Consider the following 14,417-nt stretch of genomic DNA (forward strand, 5'->3'; position numbering starts at 1 on the left):
GCATTTCCCCCTTGCATTCAGAAGTACTGTTAAATAAGGTGAAATTCATAGATCTTTCATTTGACTTCTGAAATGCATTAATTTGGAACCTGATGAAATTTTCATAGAAAGTTCATAGCCATCAGATCTGTCTCTTATGGAGGTAGTAATGTTGTATCTGTCAAATGCAATAGAATGTGTCACTTAACTAAGCACTTCCCATGTGACTCTTTGAGCTAATTAAGATAAATTCTGACTGCTTGTTAGTATTGACTTGACAGAAGAAACTTGGATTTGGTCCCTTTTTAACAAATAAGTTGAATGAGGTGACAGTATTTGACAAATAAGTCTTCATTAGATAATTTTTCTCTGGTAGAAAGGAAAAATAATTAAAGTAATAGAGCAAAATATTCATAATGTTTTCCATGTTTAAATATTTATTCCTGCCATGATTTCAGAGGTGTTGACATGTTTTTTGACATATTGGCGTAAGATACTGTCACGACCCAGGCTGCAGAGCACCAATAACCATACACAGAGGCCAGAATCTATCTAATATCTTTATTAAGGGAATATATAAAGTTAATAAAAGCAAGTGTAAGAAATAGTTCAGAAGTAGACCTTTCAGGGAAGGTCAAAATTAGTCCAAAGAAACAATGTCCAGTATGAAATATTAAGGTCCAAAGTTGTAATCCAATAACCGAAACACTCACTTTGCCAAGCAAAGTGAGGGGAGATGACAAGGTCCTTTAGTCCATGAAACTTGAGCAAGGCTAGGAAGTAACTTGATTCTTGGAACACAAGGCTTGAAACAAGGCAACAAGAAACGAGGAGCAAGAACAAGATCCGTGGTAATTACTTGGCAAGGTCCGGGAAGCAAGGCAAGATCCGGGGAGTAAACAAGGCTGGGAGCGGAGGCTTGGAAACAGGAACGAGGCTTGGGAACAGGAACGAGGCTTGGAAGCGGGAGTAGCGCTGTCCACACACACTACTCCAGTAGCTGACGAATTGACTCCGCAAGATTCCTAAAGGGCAAGGAACCTAAATAGGTTCTCGTTTTCCCACCAAAGAACACTTCTCTGGGGAATCAGAAACGAAAGTCAATCTCTGTGCCCAGATGTATGACTCCCTAAAATTTCTCATGGAAGCAGGCTTAATCATCTGAATGCTTTGCTGCGATTCTCAGGCTTCTGCGATTAGCCTGCTGAACTCCTTTTTGTTGCTGATAATAATTACGGCGAGAAAATGGGGGAGATTTTGACTCAGGGCTTGTTTGGCAGATTTCTGGAGGACAAACCTCCTGCAGGTGCAAGGGCTCCAATTCTGGCTGGGAAAGTTCCCTTTCTGGCTGAAATGGTGGAAAACCCAAGTTTTCCTCTTCATCCGTCACAACAGCACTAGGAACGGGACTACATGACCCATGAGTCATCACAGATGCATTCCTATCTCAAGAAACAGTCATACAGCATATTTGTAATGAGGATTTCACTAAGTTTGATTTAGGACTGATATTACTGGAATGCAGGCTGCCTGCATTTTACTGCATCTGGAACTAGGTATAAAACAAGAAAAATATGATCATGTGGCATGATCTTTCTTCTTCATTTGTTTAGTTGTTTTCGACTCTGTGATCTCATGGACCATGCCAGAGCTCCCTGTTGGCCATTGCCGCTCCCAGTTCAAGGATACCGTCCATCCATCTTGCCCTTGGTCAGCCCCTCTTCCTTTTTCCTTCAATTTCCCCCAGCATCATGATCTTTTCCAAGCTTTCCTGTCTTCTCATGATGTGGCCAAAATACTTCAACTTTGCCTCCAATATCCTTCTCTCCAGTGAGCAGCCGGGCATTATTTCCTGGAGGATGGACTGGTTGGATCTTCTTGTGGTCCAAGGCACTCTCAGGATTTTCCTCCAGCACCAACGTCCAAAAGCATCTATCTTCCTTCGCGCAGCCTTCCTTATGGTCCAGCTCTCACATCCATAGATTACTATAGGGAATACCATTGCTTTAACTATGAGGACCTTTGTTGCCAGTGTGATGTCTCTGCTTTTCACTATTTTGTCGAGGTTGGCCATTGCTCTTCTCCCAAGAAGTAAACGTCTTCTGATTTCCTGGCTGCAGTCTGCATCTGCAATGATCTTCGTGCCTAGAAATATAAAGTCTTTCACTGCCTCCATGTTTTCTCCCTCTATTTGCCAGTCATCTATCTGTCTGGTTGTCATGATCTTGGTTTTCTTGATGTTTAACTGCAGCCCGGCTTTTGCACTTTCTTCTTTCACCTTAGTGATAAGGCTCTTCAGCTCCTCCTCACTTTCAGCCATCAGAGTGGTATCATCTGCATATCTAAGATTGTTAATATATCTTCCAGCAATTTTAACTCCGGCCTTGGATTCGTCAAGCTCCGTACGTCGCATGATGTGTTCTGCGTACAAGTTGAATAGGTAGAGTGAAAGTATACAGCCATGCTGTACTCCTTTCCCAATCTTGAACCAGTCTGTTGTTCCGTGCTCTGTTCTTACTGTGGCTACTTGGTCTTTATACAGATTTCTCAGGAGACAGACAAGGTGACTTGGCATCCCCATACCACCATGAACATGTCACAGTTTATTATGATCCACACAATCGAAGGCTTTGGAATAGTCAATAAAGCAGAAATAGATGTTTTTCTGAAACTCCCTGGCTTCCTCCATTATCCAGTGGATATTGGCAATTTGGTCTCTGGTTCCTCTGCCTTTTCTAAACCCAGCTTGTACATCTGGGAACTCTCGCTCCATGTATTGCTGGAGTCTGCCTTGCAGGATCTTGAGCATTACCTTACTGGCATGAGAAATAAGTGCCACTGTATGAAAGTTTGAACATTCTTTAGCATTTCCCTTTTTGGGTATGGGGATGTAAATTGATTTTTTCCAATCTGATGGCCATTCTTGTGTTTTCCATATTTGTTGGCATATGGCATGCATTACCTTGACAGCATCATCTTTCAAGATTTTAAACAACTCAGCTGGGATCCCGTCATCTCCTGCTGCCTTGTTATTAGCAATGCTTCTTAAGGCCCACTCAACCTCACTCCTCAGGATGTCTGGTTCTAATTCATTCACCACACTGTCAAAGCTATCCTCTATATTATTATCCTTCCTATACAGATGTTCTGTATATTTTCGCCTCCTATTCTTGATCTCTTCAGCTTCTGTTAGGTCCCTGCCATCTTTGTTTTTGATCATGCCCATTTTTGCCTGAAATTTGCCTCCGATGTTTCTGATTTTCTGGAAGAGATCTCTTGTCCTTCCTATCCTATTGTCTTCTTCCACTTCCATGCATTGCTTATTCAAAAATAGTTCCTTGTCTCTCCTGGCTAACCTCTGGAATTGTGCATTTAACTGGGCATATCTCCCCCTATCACTGTTTCCTTTAGCCTTCCTTCTTTCTTGGGCTACTTCGAGTGTCTCAGCAGACAACCATCTTGCCTTTTTGGTTTTCTTTTTATTTGGGAGTACTTTGTTGCCACCTCCTGAACAATGTTGTGAACTTCTGTCCATAGTTCTTCTGGGACTCTATTTATTAAATCTAGTCCATGAAATCTATTCTTCACCTCCACTACATATTCACTAGGAATATTTGTTAGGTCATATCTAATTGGTCTGTGTATTTTCCCCATTCTCTTTAGTTTGATTCTAAATTGAGCAATAAAAAGTTCGTGATCTGAACTACAGTCAGCTCCAGGTCTTGTTTTCACCGATTGGATGGATGTCCGCCACCTCTGGCTACAGAGGATGTAGTCAATCTGATTTCGGTGTTGACCATCTGGTGAAGTCCACCTGTAAAGCCATCTTTTAGGTTGTTGGAAGAGAATGTTTGTTATGCACAGTGATGTTTCCTGGCAAAATTCTATCAGCCTGTGTCCTGCTTCATTTGGTTGTCCCAAGCCTTGCTTCCCTGTGATCCCAGTTGTCATTTGACTGCCCACCTTAGCATTCCAATCTCCTGTAATGAAAATAATGTCTCTTTTTGGTGTGTTATCCAGTAGGTGTTGCACATCCTCATAGAACTGATCTAATTCTGCTTCTTCAACAGCTGTGGTTGGGGCATATATTTGGATTACTGTGATGTTAAACGGCTTTCCTTGAACTCGAATTGAGATCATTCTATCATTTTTGAGTTGTATCCAAGCACTGCTTTAGCAACTTTATTATTAATTATGAAGGCTACTCCATATCTTCAGTGTTCCTCTTGTCCACAGTAATAGATCTGGTGGTCATCTGTTGTGAAGTTGCCCATTCCAGTCCATTTCAGTTCACTGACTCCCAGAATGTCTATCTTTAATCTTGATATCTCACCAATAACCATGTCCAGTTTGCCCTGGCTCATAGATCTTACATTCCAGGTTCCTATAATGTGTTGATCTTTAGAACATCGGGTTCGTCGTTCACCTCCAGCACCATCGGCTGTTAGCCTTCCTTTCAGCTTTGAGCTAACTGCGTCATTACATCTGGGGCTAGTTGAACTAGTCCTCTGTTCCTCCCCAGTAGCATTTTGACCATCTTCCGACCTGGGAGTCCTATCTTCTGATGGTATACCGTCATTTCTCTGGTTGTACTGATGCATTTAGTTTTCATGTCAAGAATACTGGGGTAGGTTGCCATTACCTTCCCCAGGGATCATATTTAGTCTGACCTCTCTGCCATGACCTTCCTGTCTTGGGTGGCCCTGCACGGTTTAGCTCATGGTATCATCGAGGCACCATGTCAAGGTAACGATCCTTTGCATGGGGCATGATACAATGATATTAATATACAATCAGGAAGAATTCAATTTGCAACTATCTTTCCTTCATCTGTTGAAATGTTTGCATAATATATCAGATACAGCCATAGGTTTCTATTTTTACAGGGTTTTTTTTAATTAAAAAAACAACTATATTAGTATGATTATTTTAATTTAAATGACCATTTTCTTTGATCCTGGAACAGAGCTTGAAAATAAGATATTCAGAGGTAGCTGCATCTGCAGCAAAATGCAACAAAATCTACAAATACTTTACCTTTATTGGCCCAATGCCAAAGTATGAAATACATTATGGAAGCTTTTGAAATTTTAAAAAATGGGTAAATATGTTAAAAAACATACAGGAGAAAAATGTATGATTGGCTGATGAAGAAGCCAGTGAAGCTTTGAAAGTTTCCATAATATATTTTATGTCTTGGTGTTGGCCCAATAAAGGTATTGCTTTTGTTGGAAATAATATGTAAGAAGTAAAAGTCATTATTCTTATTACATTTCATGTAGGTAGGGGTAATGTCATTAATTTTATATTATATATTATATATTATATATATTTAATATATTAATGTGACAATACCATAATGTTCATGCTTTAACACAGGTAACATTTAATCAATGTTATTTACTAATGCTTATTATTTATATAATATGCATGGAGGAGAACTATTTTTATCTACAAAATGAGATCCTCTCTCACACCTGATCCACAACTTTTATTATCATGGAGAAGAAAGTGTGGAAGGCAAGTGCTCACAGTTCCTAATAAAGTCCAAGTATCTTTTTACATAGTAGTGGGATTTTAAGGCATTGCAGGAATGTTGATGGTTCCTCCCTGGATTTGCTGGAAATGCTTAGAAGGTAGTAAAGAAAATTCTTCCTGGTGCAACATAGAGAAGCCCTTGCTGCTTATAGGAATCTTAGATATCAAACATATCAACTTTTCAGGGCCACCTTACTTGATGAAGGTAAATGAGAGCAGGTAAGGTAACAGGCAAGTGAGAACAGGTAAGGTATTGCTGCTTGAAAGCTAGTGCAGCAATATCTCTAATATACAGCGGTTCTCAACCTGTGGGTCCCCAGGTGTTTTGGCCTACAACTCCCAGAAATCCCAGCCAGTTTATCAGCTGTTAGGATTTCTGGGAGTTGAAGGCCAAAACATCTGGGGACCCACAGGTTGAGAACCACTGATGTATAAAAATGTGTGTTTCCAATGTACCAATGAGTAATGAGGGGGTTTTTGGGGAATGCAATATTTCAAGCTATATTTTGGAGTATACCTATTCGGTCTACCTGTATCTGACCATGGATGTGTAGAGTCTGTTATCTTGACAAAAAAATTATGCAGAAAATACTAGGTTTTTAAGGCAACTCCAAGCCTTTCAAGTGAAAAAGATAACCTTGGATACATGGGCAATGTCTTGTTTCTTAGGAACTATAGGGGCTACATATTACATGGTGGTCAGTGTCAACTTGATTCTTTGGTTTGATTCTAACATTTGTGGAAAAGCTAGATCTCATATCTCAATCTTACATTGCTGCTCGTCAAGGATGCAGCTATTGGGGGAGGGGGGGGAGCAGAGAACATTGATGCCTTAAACAAAAATTCTGCCCACCAAAACATATTTCAGTCCAAAATTTCTAGCATTATACTAAATTAAAGCTTAACTTAGATAAAGAGTTTGAGAACCAGAAAACACACACCACCGGTGCATACTGCAACATGGATTAAATGTAGTGCATTAAAATGTAATGCATTACAAAGTAGGGCATTTAAAAAAGTTACAATGTAATCCATCTGCATCTGATCCCTATGTATACAAGATCCAGAGCAAAACTGTCTTTGCAAAACGCAAAGCACATTGCATATAGCTGCTCCTGCTGAAGCACGTTATACCCGCCAAAGGCATCGTTGAAAGGAGAGTGCTAATTGACCCTCTGGGAGGGTTAACTTATTACCTTTGCTGCAGTCACTTTCCTTTTTGGAACCTGGCCCAACTGCTTACATGCAGCCCAAGTCACAGTTTACTCCAAATCCTTGAGTAAATTTGGAGCAAACTGTGACTTGTTTGTGCGGTTCAATACCACATTTGGCCTGTATTAACTTGAATCAGCTCTATGTGTCATGCAGCCAACACATGGCTGTTTTGTCCCCCTACAGGTCAGTGTAGATGTGCCCTAAACTAACCTTGCTAACTTTTTGTTCACTAATTTACCTTTCCTTAAATAAAGCAAACTGTTTTTCTAATCCCATCCTATTTTGAGATCTAGGAACTCCCCAATAATTACTAAGCAAACATCTCTTTGACATGCAATATGTTAAAGATTTTTTAGCTTTCTTAGAAAGTTGATTCTACAAGTGTGTTAGATGATCTCAGCTCCAAATGATCACTTGTACCCTCTTTATGGTGAAAATAGAGAGCCCCATTTCCTTGTATGTTTAAATCATTTCTTAACTACATCAACAGGTGGGACAACTCCATTAGGGTTAACAAAAATAATAAAATATTTGTGTCAGTAATCTAAAATTCCATGTTCCGTGTTAAAAAAAATAATTTAAAAATTAATATCTTTCTCCCCAGTTTCAGAAAAGTATTTCATCATACATTTACTTTTCACAGAAGGAAGATAAAGCTATAGTCAAAATGTTTCATATTAATTTGGTTAATAACTCTTATGCCATTAGTATCAATTTGTAGGACAGGCCCATTTCAGTTCTGTACAAAGCTATCATTCATGGCTAAAAGCCATTTGAAATAATTTATAGTTAGTTAAAGAAATAGAAAAGACATTACATCTTTGAACATTAATTTTACATGTTTTGACTTTTTATGACTTAGTCTTCATGCATGTTTTATAACAAACATTTTAAAAATAATCTCTCACCAAATATTTCCTGCTGATGTACAAATTGACATAGCTTTTATGATTTTTTTATAACTCCACAGAAACTGAGAGAAAGTTTCAACAGGAGACTGCACAATAACCAGCACAATTTGTGTTGATTACATAGCCATCCACTTGTATTTCTGACTTGCCTCAATGAGAGTGTATTTGAGACTTTAAATTTATCACTAGATGTTTAGATTTCTACAAATTTCCATTCCGAAGTAGACACTCAAAAGGCACTTCTCTGAAGATATATCACAGCCACAAAGCTGACATGAAATGTGATTTTGAACAGGCACAAGCATACAAGGTCAAGAGCAAAAGAGATACTTCAGTATTCAATGCCAGCGAAACTATAGCTCTGTTCTATACTGTTGTTTACCTCTAGAGAAGAGTTTTATGAGTCGCCTGGAGTTGCATGAGGGAAATGCAGCTGCTGATGGAAGCAACAAGACCCAACAAACGTATACTATTTTTATCTCGGCCTTCTGGGTCTAGACTGTTTAGTTAGTTACCGTATATACTCGAGTATAAGCCGACCCGAATATAAGCCGAGGCACCTAATTTTATCACAAAAACTGGGATAACTTATTGACTCGAGTATAAGCCGAGGGTGGGAAATGCAGCAGTTACAGGTAAAATTCAAAATAAAAATAGATACCAATAAAATGTCATTAATTGAGGCATCAGTAGGTTAAATGTTTTTGAATATTACTATATTTCAAAGAAAAGCAATAAACTAGCTCTATAAGTGGAAAAGTAGGGGCAACAAAAACAATATGGTATCAACAATAACCTATTATTATTATTATTATTATTATTATTATTATTATTATTATTATTAACAACAACAACAACAACAACAACAACAACAACAACAACTTCATTTGGATCCCACCCTATTTTGCCATGGGAACTCAGGCCAGCTTCCAACATAGTAACAGGCAAACATTCAATGCCTATATAAACAATGCAGAGCTAGATATAGATCTATAATTATAGATACTAATTTCACATATACATTTCCCACTGAAACGTTTGCAAATCCCTCTGTGTGTGTGTGTGTGTGTGTGCATTTCCCCTACAATATTTGCAAGCCATATATATATATATATATATATATATATATATATATATATATATATACATACACACACACACACACACACACACACACATATCTATCTAGACATGTCTATATATATTTGTGTGTTCATTTCCCCCTGTAATATTTCCAAGCCCAATATATAGGTAGGTAAGAATATATTCATATCTATTCAGACATCTCTCTTTATATAGATATTTGCAGAGACTTGCAAACATATGAGGGTAAATTCATATATAAAAATAATGTATATTTATGGCTATAGATACACAGGTACATGGATCTATCTGTATAAAGGATTTGCAAAGACCAGCAAACGTATGAGGGGAAATTCATATATAAAATTAATGTATATAGATAGATACACATATAAAGGTACAGAGATTGCAAAAGCTTGCAAGGGGTTAATGCCTATATATCTGTTGGAGAGTTTAACAGATATTTAAGGGGAAAATGTTTTCATAAGATTAATCAATATATATTTTTCTTCTTCCTGACTTGCAAGGGTGTCTCTCTTTTCAAAACATTCCCTTGATTAAGAGCGAGGGAGGCTATGCAAAAGTAAACACACTGATAAGGGAGAAGAGAGAAATAGATCACATATTGCAAGCAATAGCCTGCAGGCTATGTTGCCGGCCTTGACCTTGACCTGATTATAAGCCAGGGGAGGCTTTTTCAGCTCATAAATAAGGGCTGAAAAACTCAGCTTATCTTCAAGTATATACGGTATTCGTTTCCAGGAAATAGAATAGAAGATTAGAAAGTGTTTGGTCTGCACCAAAACACTGCTCTGCTTAGATTTTTAAAACCCAGAGTTTATCCAACCTTTCGAATTCTGCCAATTTGTACTTCTTGAAGCTTCTTGTTTCTTCCCCATTCCAGCATTTTCCTGATTTTGAAAAGTGAAACAATCAATGTAGAAAGAGCACATTTTGATTATTTTTTTCATTTGCATGAGGTGTGCATTGTACTGTTACATGTTGACATGTCCAACCCCTTCAGAGCAGAATATTATTATTTATTTATACTTCACCTTTCTCTTCGAGGGCATTCAAAGTGGCTAACATCCACACACTTTGATCAATTTAAAACAAAGTGAATACAAAAATTAGAAAGCAATTAAACAGTACTGTGTGTATTAGGTTAATAATACTGTTAAAATACAATACATACAATTAAAATGCATTATAAAACACACAAATACCCTCCCCCCATCACACCCACAACCTCCCCAGCAATGTGTCCATTATCCTTTTCCAAATGCCTGCTGACAGAGAAAAATATTGACCTACTTGCAGAAGGTCAGCAAGAATGGGGTCATCCTGGTCTTTTTTGGGAAGGAGTTCCATAGTCTAGGAGCAGCCACCGAAAAGGCCATCTCCTGTGTTCCCACCAAAAGTGGTTGAGCAGGTGTGTTTCCATTATACTGCTCCTCTGATGAGCTCTTTTTTGCTGATTGGAACTTCATTTTGAAATTTCAACATAAAAAACTTGAATGACAACCAAAAATATTGTCTTAAATAAGACATTTATTATGACTTCTCAATGAATTTATGACAAGCTGTCTCACAAGTTCGCAATTAGAATTGAAATGGAGTACCACAACTTATGCAGATGATACCACTCTGATGGCTGAAAGTGAGGAGGAGCTGAGGAGCCTTATCACCAAGGTGAAAGAAGAAAGTGCAAAAGCTGGGTTGCAGTTAAACAACAAGAAAACCAAGATCATGGCAACCAGACAGATTGATGACTGGCAAATAGAGGGAGAAAACGTGGAGGCAGTGACAGATTTTATATTTCTAGGCATGAAGATCATTGCAGATGCAGACTGCAGCCAGGAAATCAGAAGATGTTTACTTCTTGGGAGAAGAGCAATGGCCAACCTCGACAAAATAGTGAAAAGCAGAGACATCACACTGGTAACGAAGGTCCGCATAGTTAAAGCAATGGTATTCCCCATAGTAACCTATGGATGTGAGAGCTGGACCATAAGGAAGACTGAGCGAAGGTAGATAGATGCTTTTGAACTTTGGTGCTGGAGGAAAATCCTGAGAGTGCCTTGGACTGCAAGAAGATCCAACCAGTCCATCCTCCAGGAAATAATGCCCGGCTGCTCACTGGCAGGAAGGAGTTTGGAGGCAAAGTTGAAGTATTTTTGCCACATCATGAGAAGACAGGAAAACTTGGAAAAGATCATGATGCTGGGGGAAATGGAAGGAAAAAGGAAGAGATGCCGACCAAGGGCAAAATGGATGGACGGTATCCTTGAAGTGACTGGCTTGAACTTGAAGGAACTGAGAGTGGCGACGGCCAACTGGAAGCTCTGGCATGGAATGGTCCATCAGGTCATGAAGAGTTGGAAACGACTGCGTGAATGAAGAAGAAGACCACAACTTTGATATAAGTAAAAAAAATCTACAAATGTTGTGATATCTAGCATGATGTTCCAGTGAATTATGACTGCTATGGACACACAGACATTTTCGTAATTATTATAGATGCAAACAAATCAGAGAAACCTAAGGTAAAAGTGTAGCAAATAAGTTCACAGTACTATAGTTGATGTACCCATGATATTGCTTTTTATTGACTCATGTTGTACTTACACTGTTTAATCTTCCTTTGATTCATTTTGATAATTATCACACTTAATTCATTCTTCTTTTCAATAAGTTTTATTTTGCATGATTTTCTAGTTTGCTATAGTAATTCATTTCATTCACTATTAGCATAACCCTGAACTTTGGCAATATACATATTCATGGCAATACAATCTAAATTCTCTTTATGGTTGGCTGTCAAGATGTATGCATTTCTGCTCATGCAGAGGAGAAAAGAATGTCATTCTGTCAAGATTCATTATATGTTTTTAATTATTGTGGCACATTTTAGTAATACATTGTTCTGGCATACATACAGGTTCATTTGACTTTAAATTTGATTTTTTCAATTTTCAGGGGTGCATTCTTGAGTGTCAGAAGGCCACTTCAGATTTTCATTCATATGACTCTTCTAAACTTAGCCAAACAGCACCAATATTATATTATATTGGCTTACCATGTTGGTTCTGTTGAGGTGCTGGTAATAGTAGTCCCAGCAATGACAGCCACAGAAGCCACAACACTGTTTTTGTCATGTCATCAGAACAGCATGACACATGAGTCACTCTCATTCCATACATACTAATAGTTGCAAGCCCAGCAGTAATGTAAGAAATATTTGTTATGTTATTTATATTTGTAAATTTAAGGTTGCATGAATTCAAGTTATTAGTAAACATATTCAAGGACAGCTGACATATTTTCAAAAGGGAGAAGCGGACCTCTGTGAACACTTTGTCACACCATGCTTTGCTGCAATCTGAGGTATTTTGGAACTTAGAACTAATAGCAGCAAACTATACATGCCTACTCATAAATGAACTCCATAGGGAAAAAATAAATAACATATTTTGTTATATGTCACCTTAGTCTAACTTGATGTTTATGGTATTTTACATTAGAAACATACCCGAGTCCCAATTTTAGTAGGAAAAAAAAAACATTTCCAGAGGTTAAATAATCAGAAATTGGCAAATGGTCAAATTGTCACTATCATTTCCTCTACATGCTTCTTCTTGGTGCTTCTGTAGATAAAGGGAGGGAAACAGGAGAGGAAGATAGACAGCTAAAGGAGATGGGCACTATGGTTTGCTTTATGTCTGATTCTTTTGAGCACAGACTCTGTATCAGACATCCTTTCAGGCCTGAAAGTAATAAACCTCTGCTCCTGTTGCCTTCAAACCTGGTCTGCATGTTAATCTGGTTCACAAGGTAGCAGGGCACACCAGGCACCAGATCTCAGACTGCTTTTTGTTGGATAGCTGAATCTTGACCTTAATTGGTTATATTTACAAAACAAATAGACTTCCTACTTTGGCATTAGAACAAGACTATGTGCTTCCTTTGAAAAAAACATATTGCCTTTTGTTTCTTTCATAAGACATGACAACAGAGTACTCTCACCCACCCTTACTTACTTAGGCGATCCCTCGTAGTTCGAGGACGATTGTCTTCCATCTTGGGTGTGTGTTCTTAGGTGGCTGAAGAGACCTATTCTTGACCCGCATATTCTCCCGCAGTGAGGACATTGGTTTCCAGGTGGAAGGCGGTCCCGGTCGGGGTTAGCTTGACGCTCCTTCCTCTTGGCACATTTCTCCCTTAAGCCCTCCGTTCGTGCCTCTTTGAACTCCGCAGCACTGCTGGTCACAGCTGACCTCCAATTAGAGCGCTCAAGGGCCAGAGCTTCCCAGTTCTCAGTGTCTATGCCACAGTTTTTAAGGTTGGCTTTGAGCCCATCTTTAAATCTCTTTTCCTGCCCACCAACATTCCATTTCCCATTCTTGAGTTCGGAGTAGAGTAACTGCTTTGGGAGCCGGTGATCGGGCATTCGGACAATGTGGCCAGTCCAGCGGAGTTGATGGCGTAGGAGCATCGCTTCAATGCTGGTGGTCTTTGCTTCCTCAAGCACGCTGACATTTGTCTGCCTGTCTTCCCAAGAGATTTTCAGGATTTTCCTGAGGCAATGCTGATGGAAATGCTCCAGGAGTTTGGTGGGACGTCTGTACACAGTCCACGTTTCGCAGGTGTAGAGCAGGGTTGGGAGGACAATGGCTTTATAAACAAGCACCTTGGTATCTCTATGGATCAAACACTCTCTGCTTCATACGGAAAAATGCTGCACTCGCAGAGCTCAGGCGGTGTTGTATTTCAGTGTCGATGTTGACTTTTGTGGAGAGGTGGCTGCCAAGGTAACGGAAATGGTCAATGTTTTCTAATGTTACACCATTAAGCTGTATTCCTGGCTTTGCAGAGGGATTAGCTGGTGCCTGTTGGAAGAGCACTTTGGTTTTCTCGATGTTCAGTGAGAGGCCGAGCTTCTCGTATGCTTCTGCGAAGGTGTTGAGAGTGGCTTGTAGGTCTTCTTCTGAATGCGCACAGACTACGTTGTCATCAGCATATTCTTCTGAATGCGCACAGACTACGTTGTCATCAACCCACCCACCACCATCAACACAGTACATGAAGATCATGGCTGATACCTGTCATTTCAGTGGGATAAGAATAAATGTATAACATATGAAGAAGTATAAAATTCAATCTTATAACAGCTTGTTCTTACACTATATCTATTTTTGAGGCCAAAAAGAGGACTAATTCTGGAAGGCTGTCAGTTCATTGCCTTATGTATTAAAAAGAATAAATTCTAGGTGAAATGTAATGCTAAGAGCTGGTTCAGAAAAGGACGAATTACACAGGATGGACATATTTTGAGACTTTTCCCCTCCATTTCTCTGGTCATAGAATTGGTGAATATGTTTTGTCTTATGTTAATCATGACATATAGTTTACTTTCTACCTTCCAGCTGCAAAGAACAAGGCTCAATTTACTGGAGATACTTAAATTGTGATTACAAATGTGCTGACATTCTAAGAACTTTGCTTCATGTTCTGTTTTATGCTCATTTCTCCCGAGACTTCTCCAAATGGCAACAGGACATCATAGCAATGAGTTCTGGACCCAAGACTGTATTTTTATGATCCAACAAAAAAACATTTCAAGATGAATGTCCTTCTGTAATATGATGAACACTGTAAGATAAAGCTCTCATTTTTATTTTAATAATTTTA

This window comes from Anolis carolinensis, chromosome 5 (assembly GCF_035594765.1).
Source record: "Anolis carolinensis isolate JA03-04 chromosome 5, rAnoCar3.1.pri, whole genome shotgun sequence".
Lineage (NCBI taxonomy): Eukaryota > Metazoa > Chordata > Lepidosauria > Squamata > Dactyloidae > Anolis > Anolis carolinensis.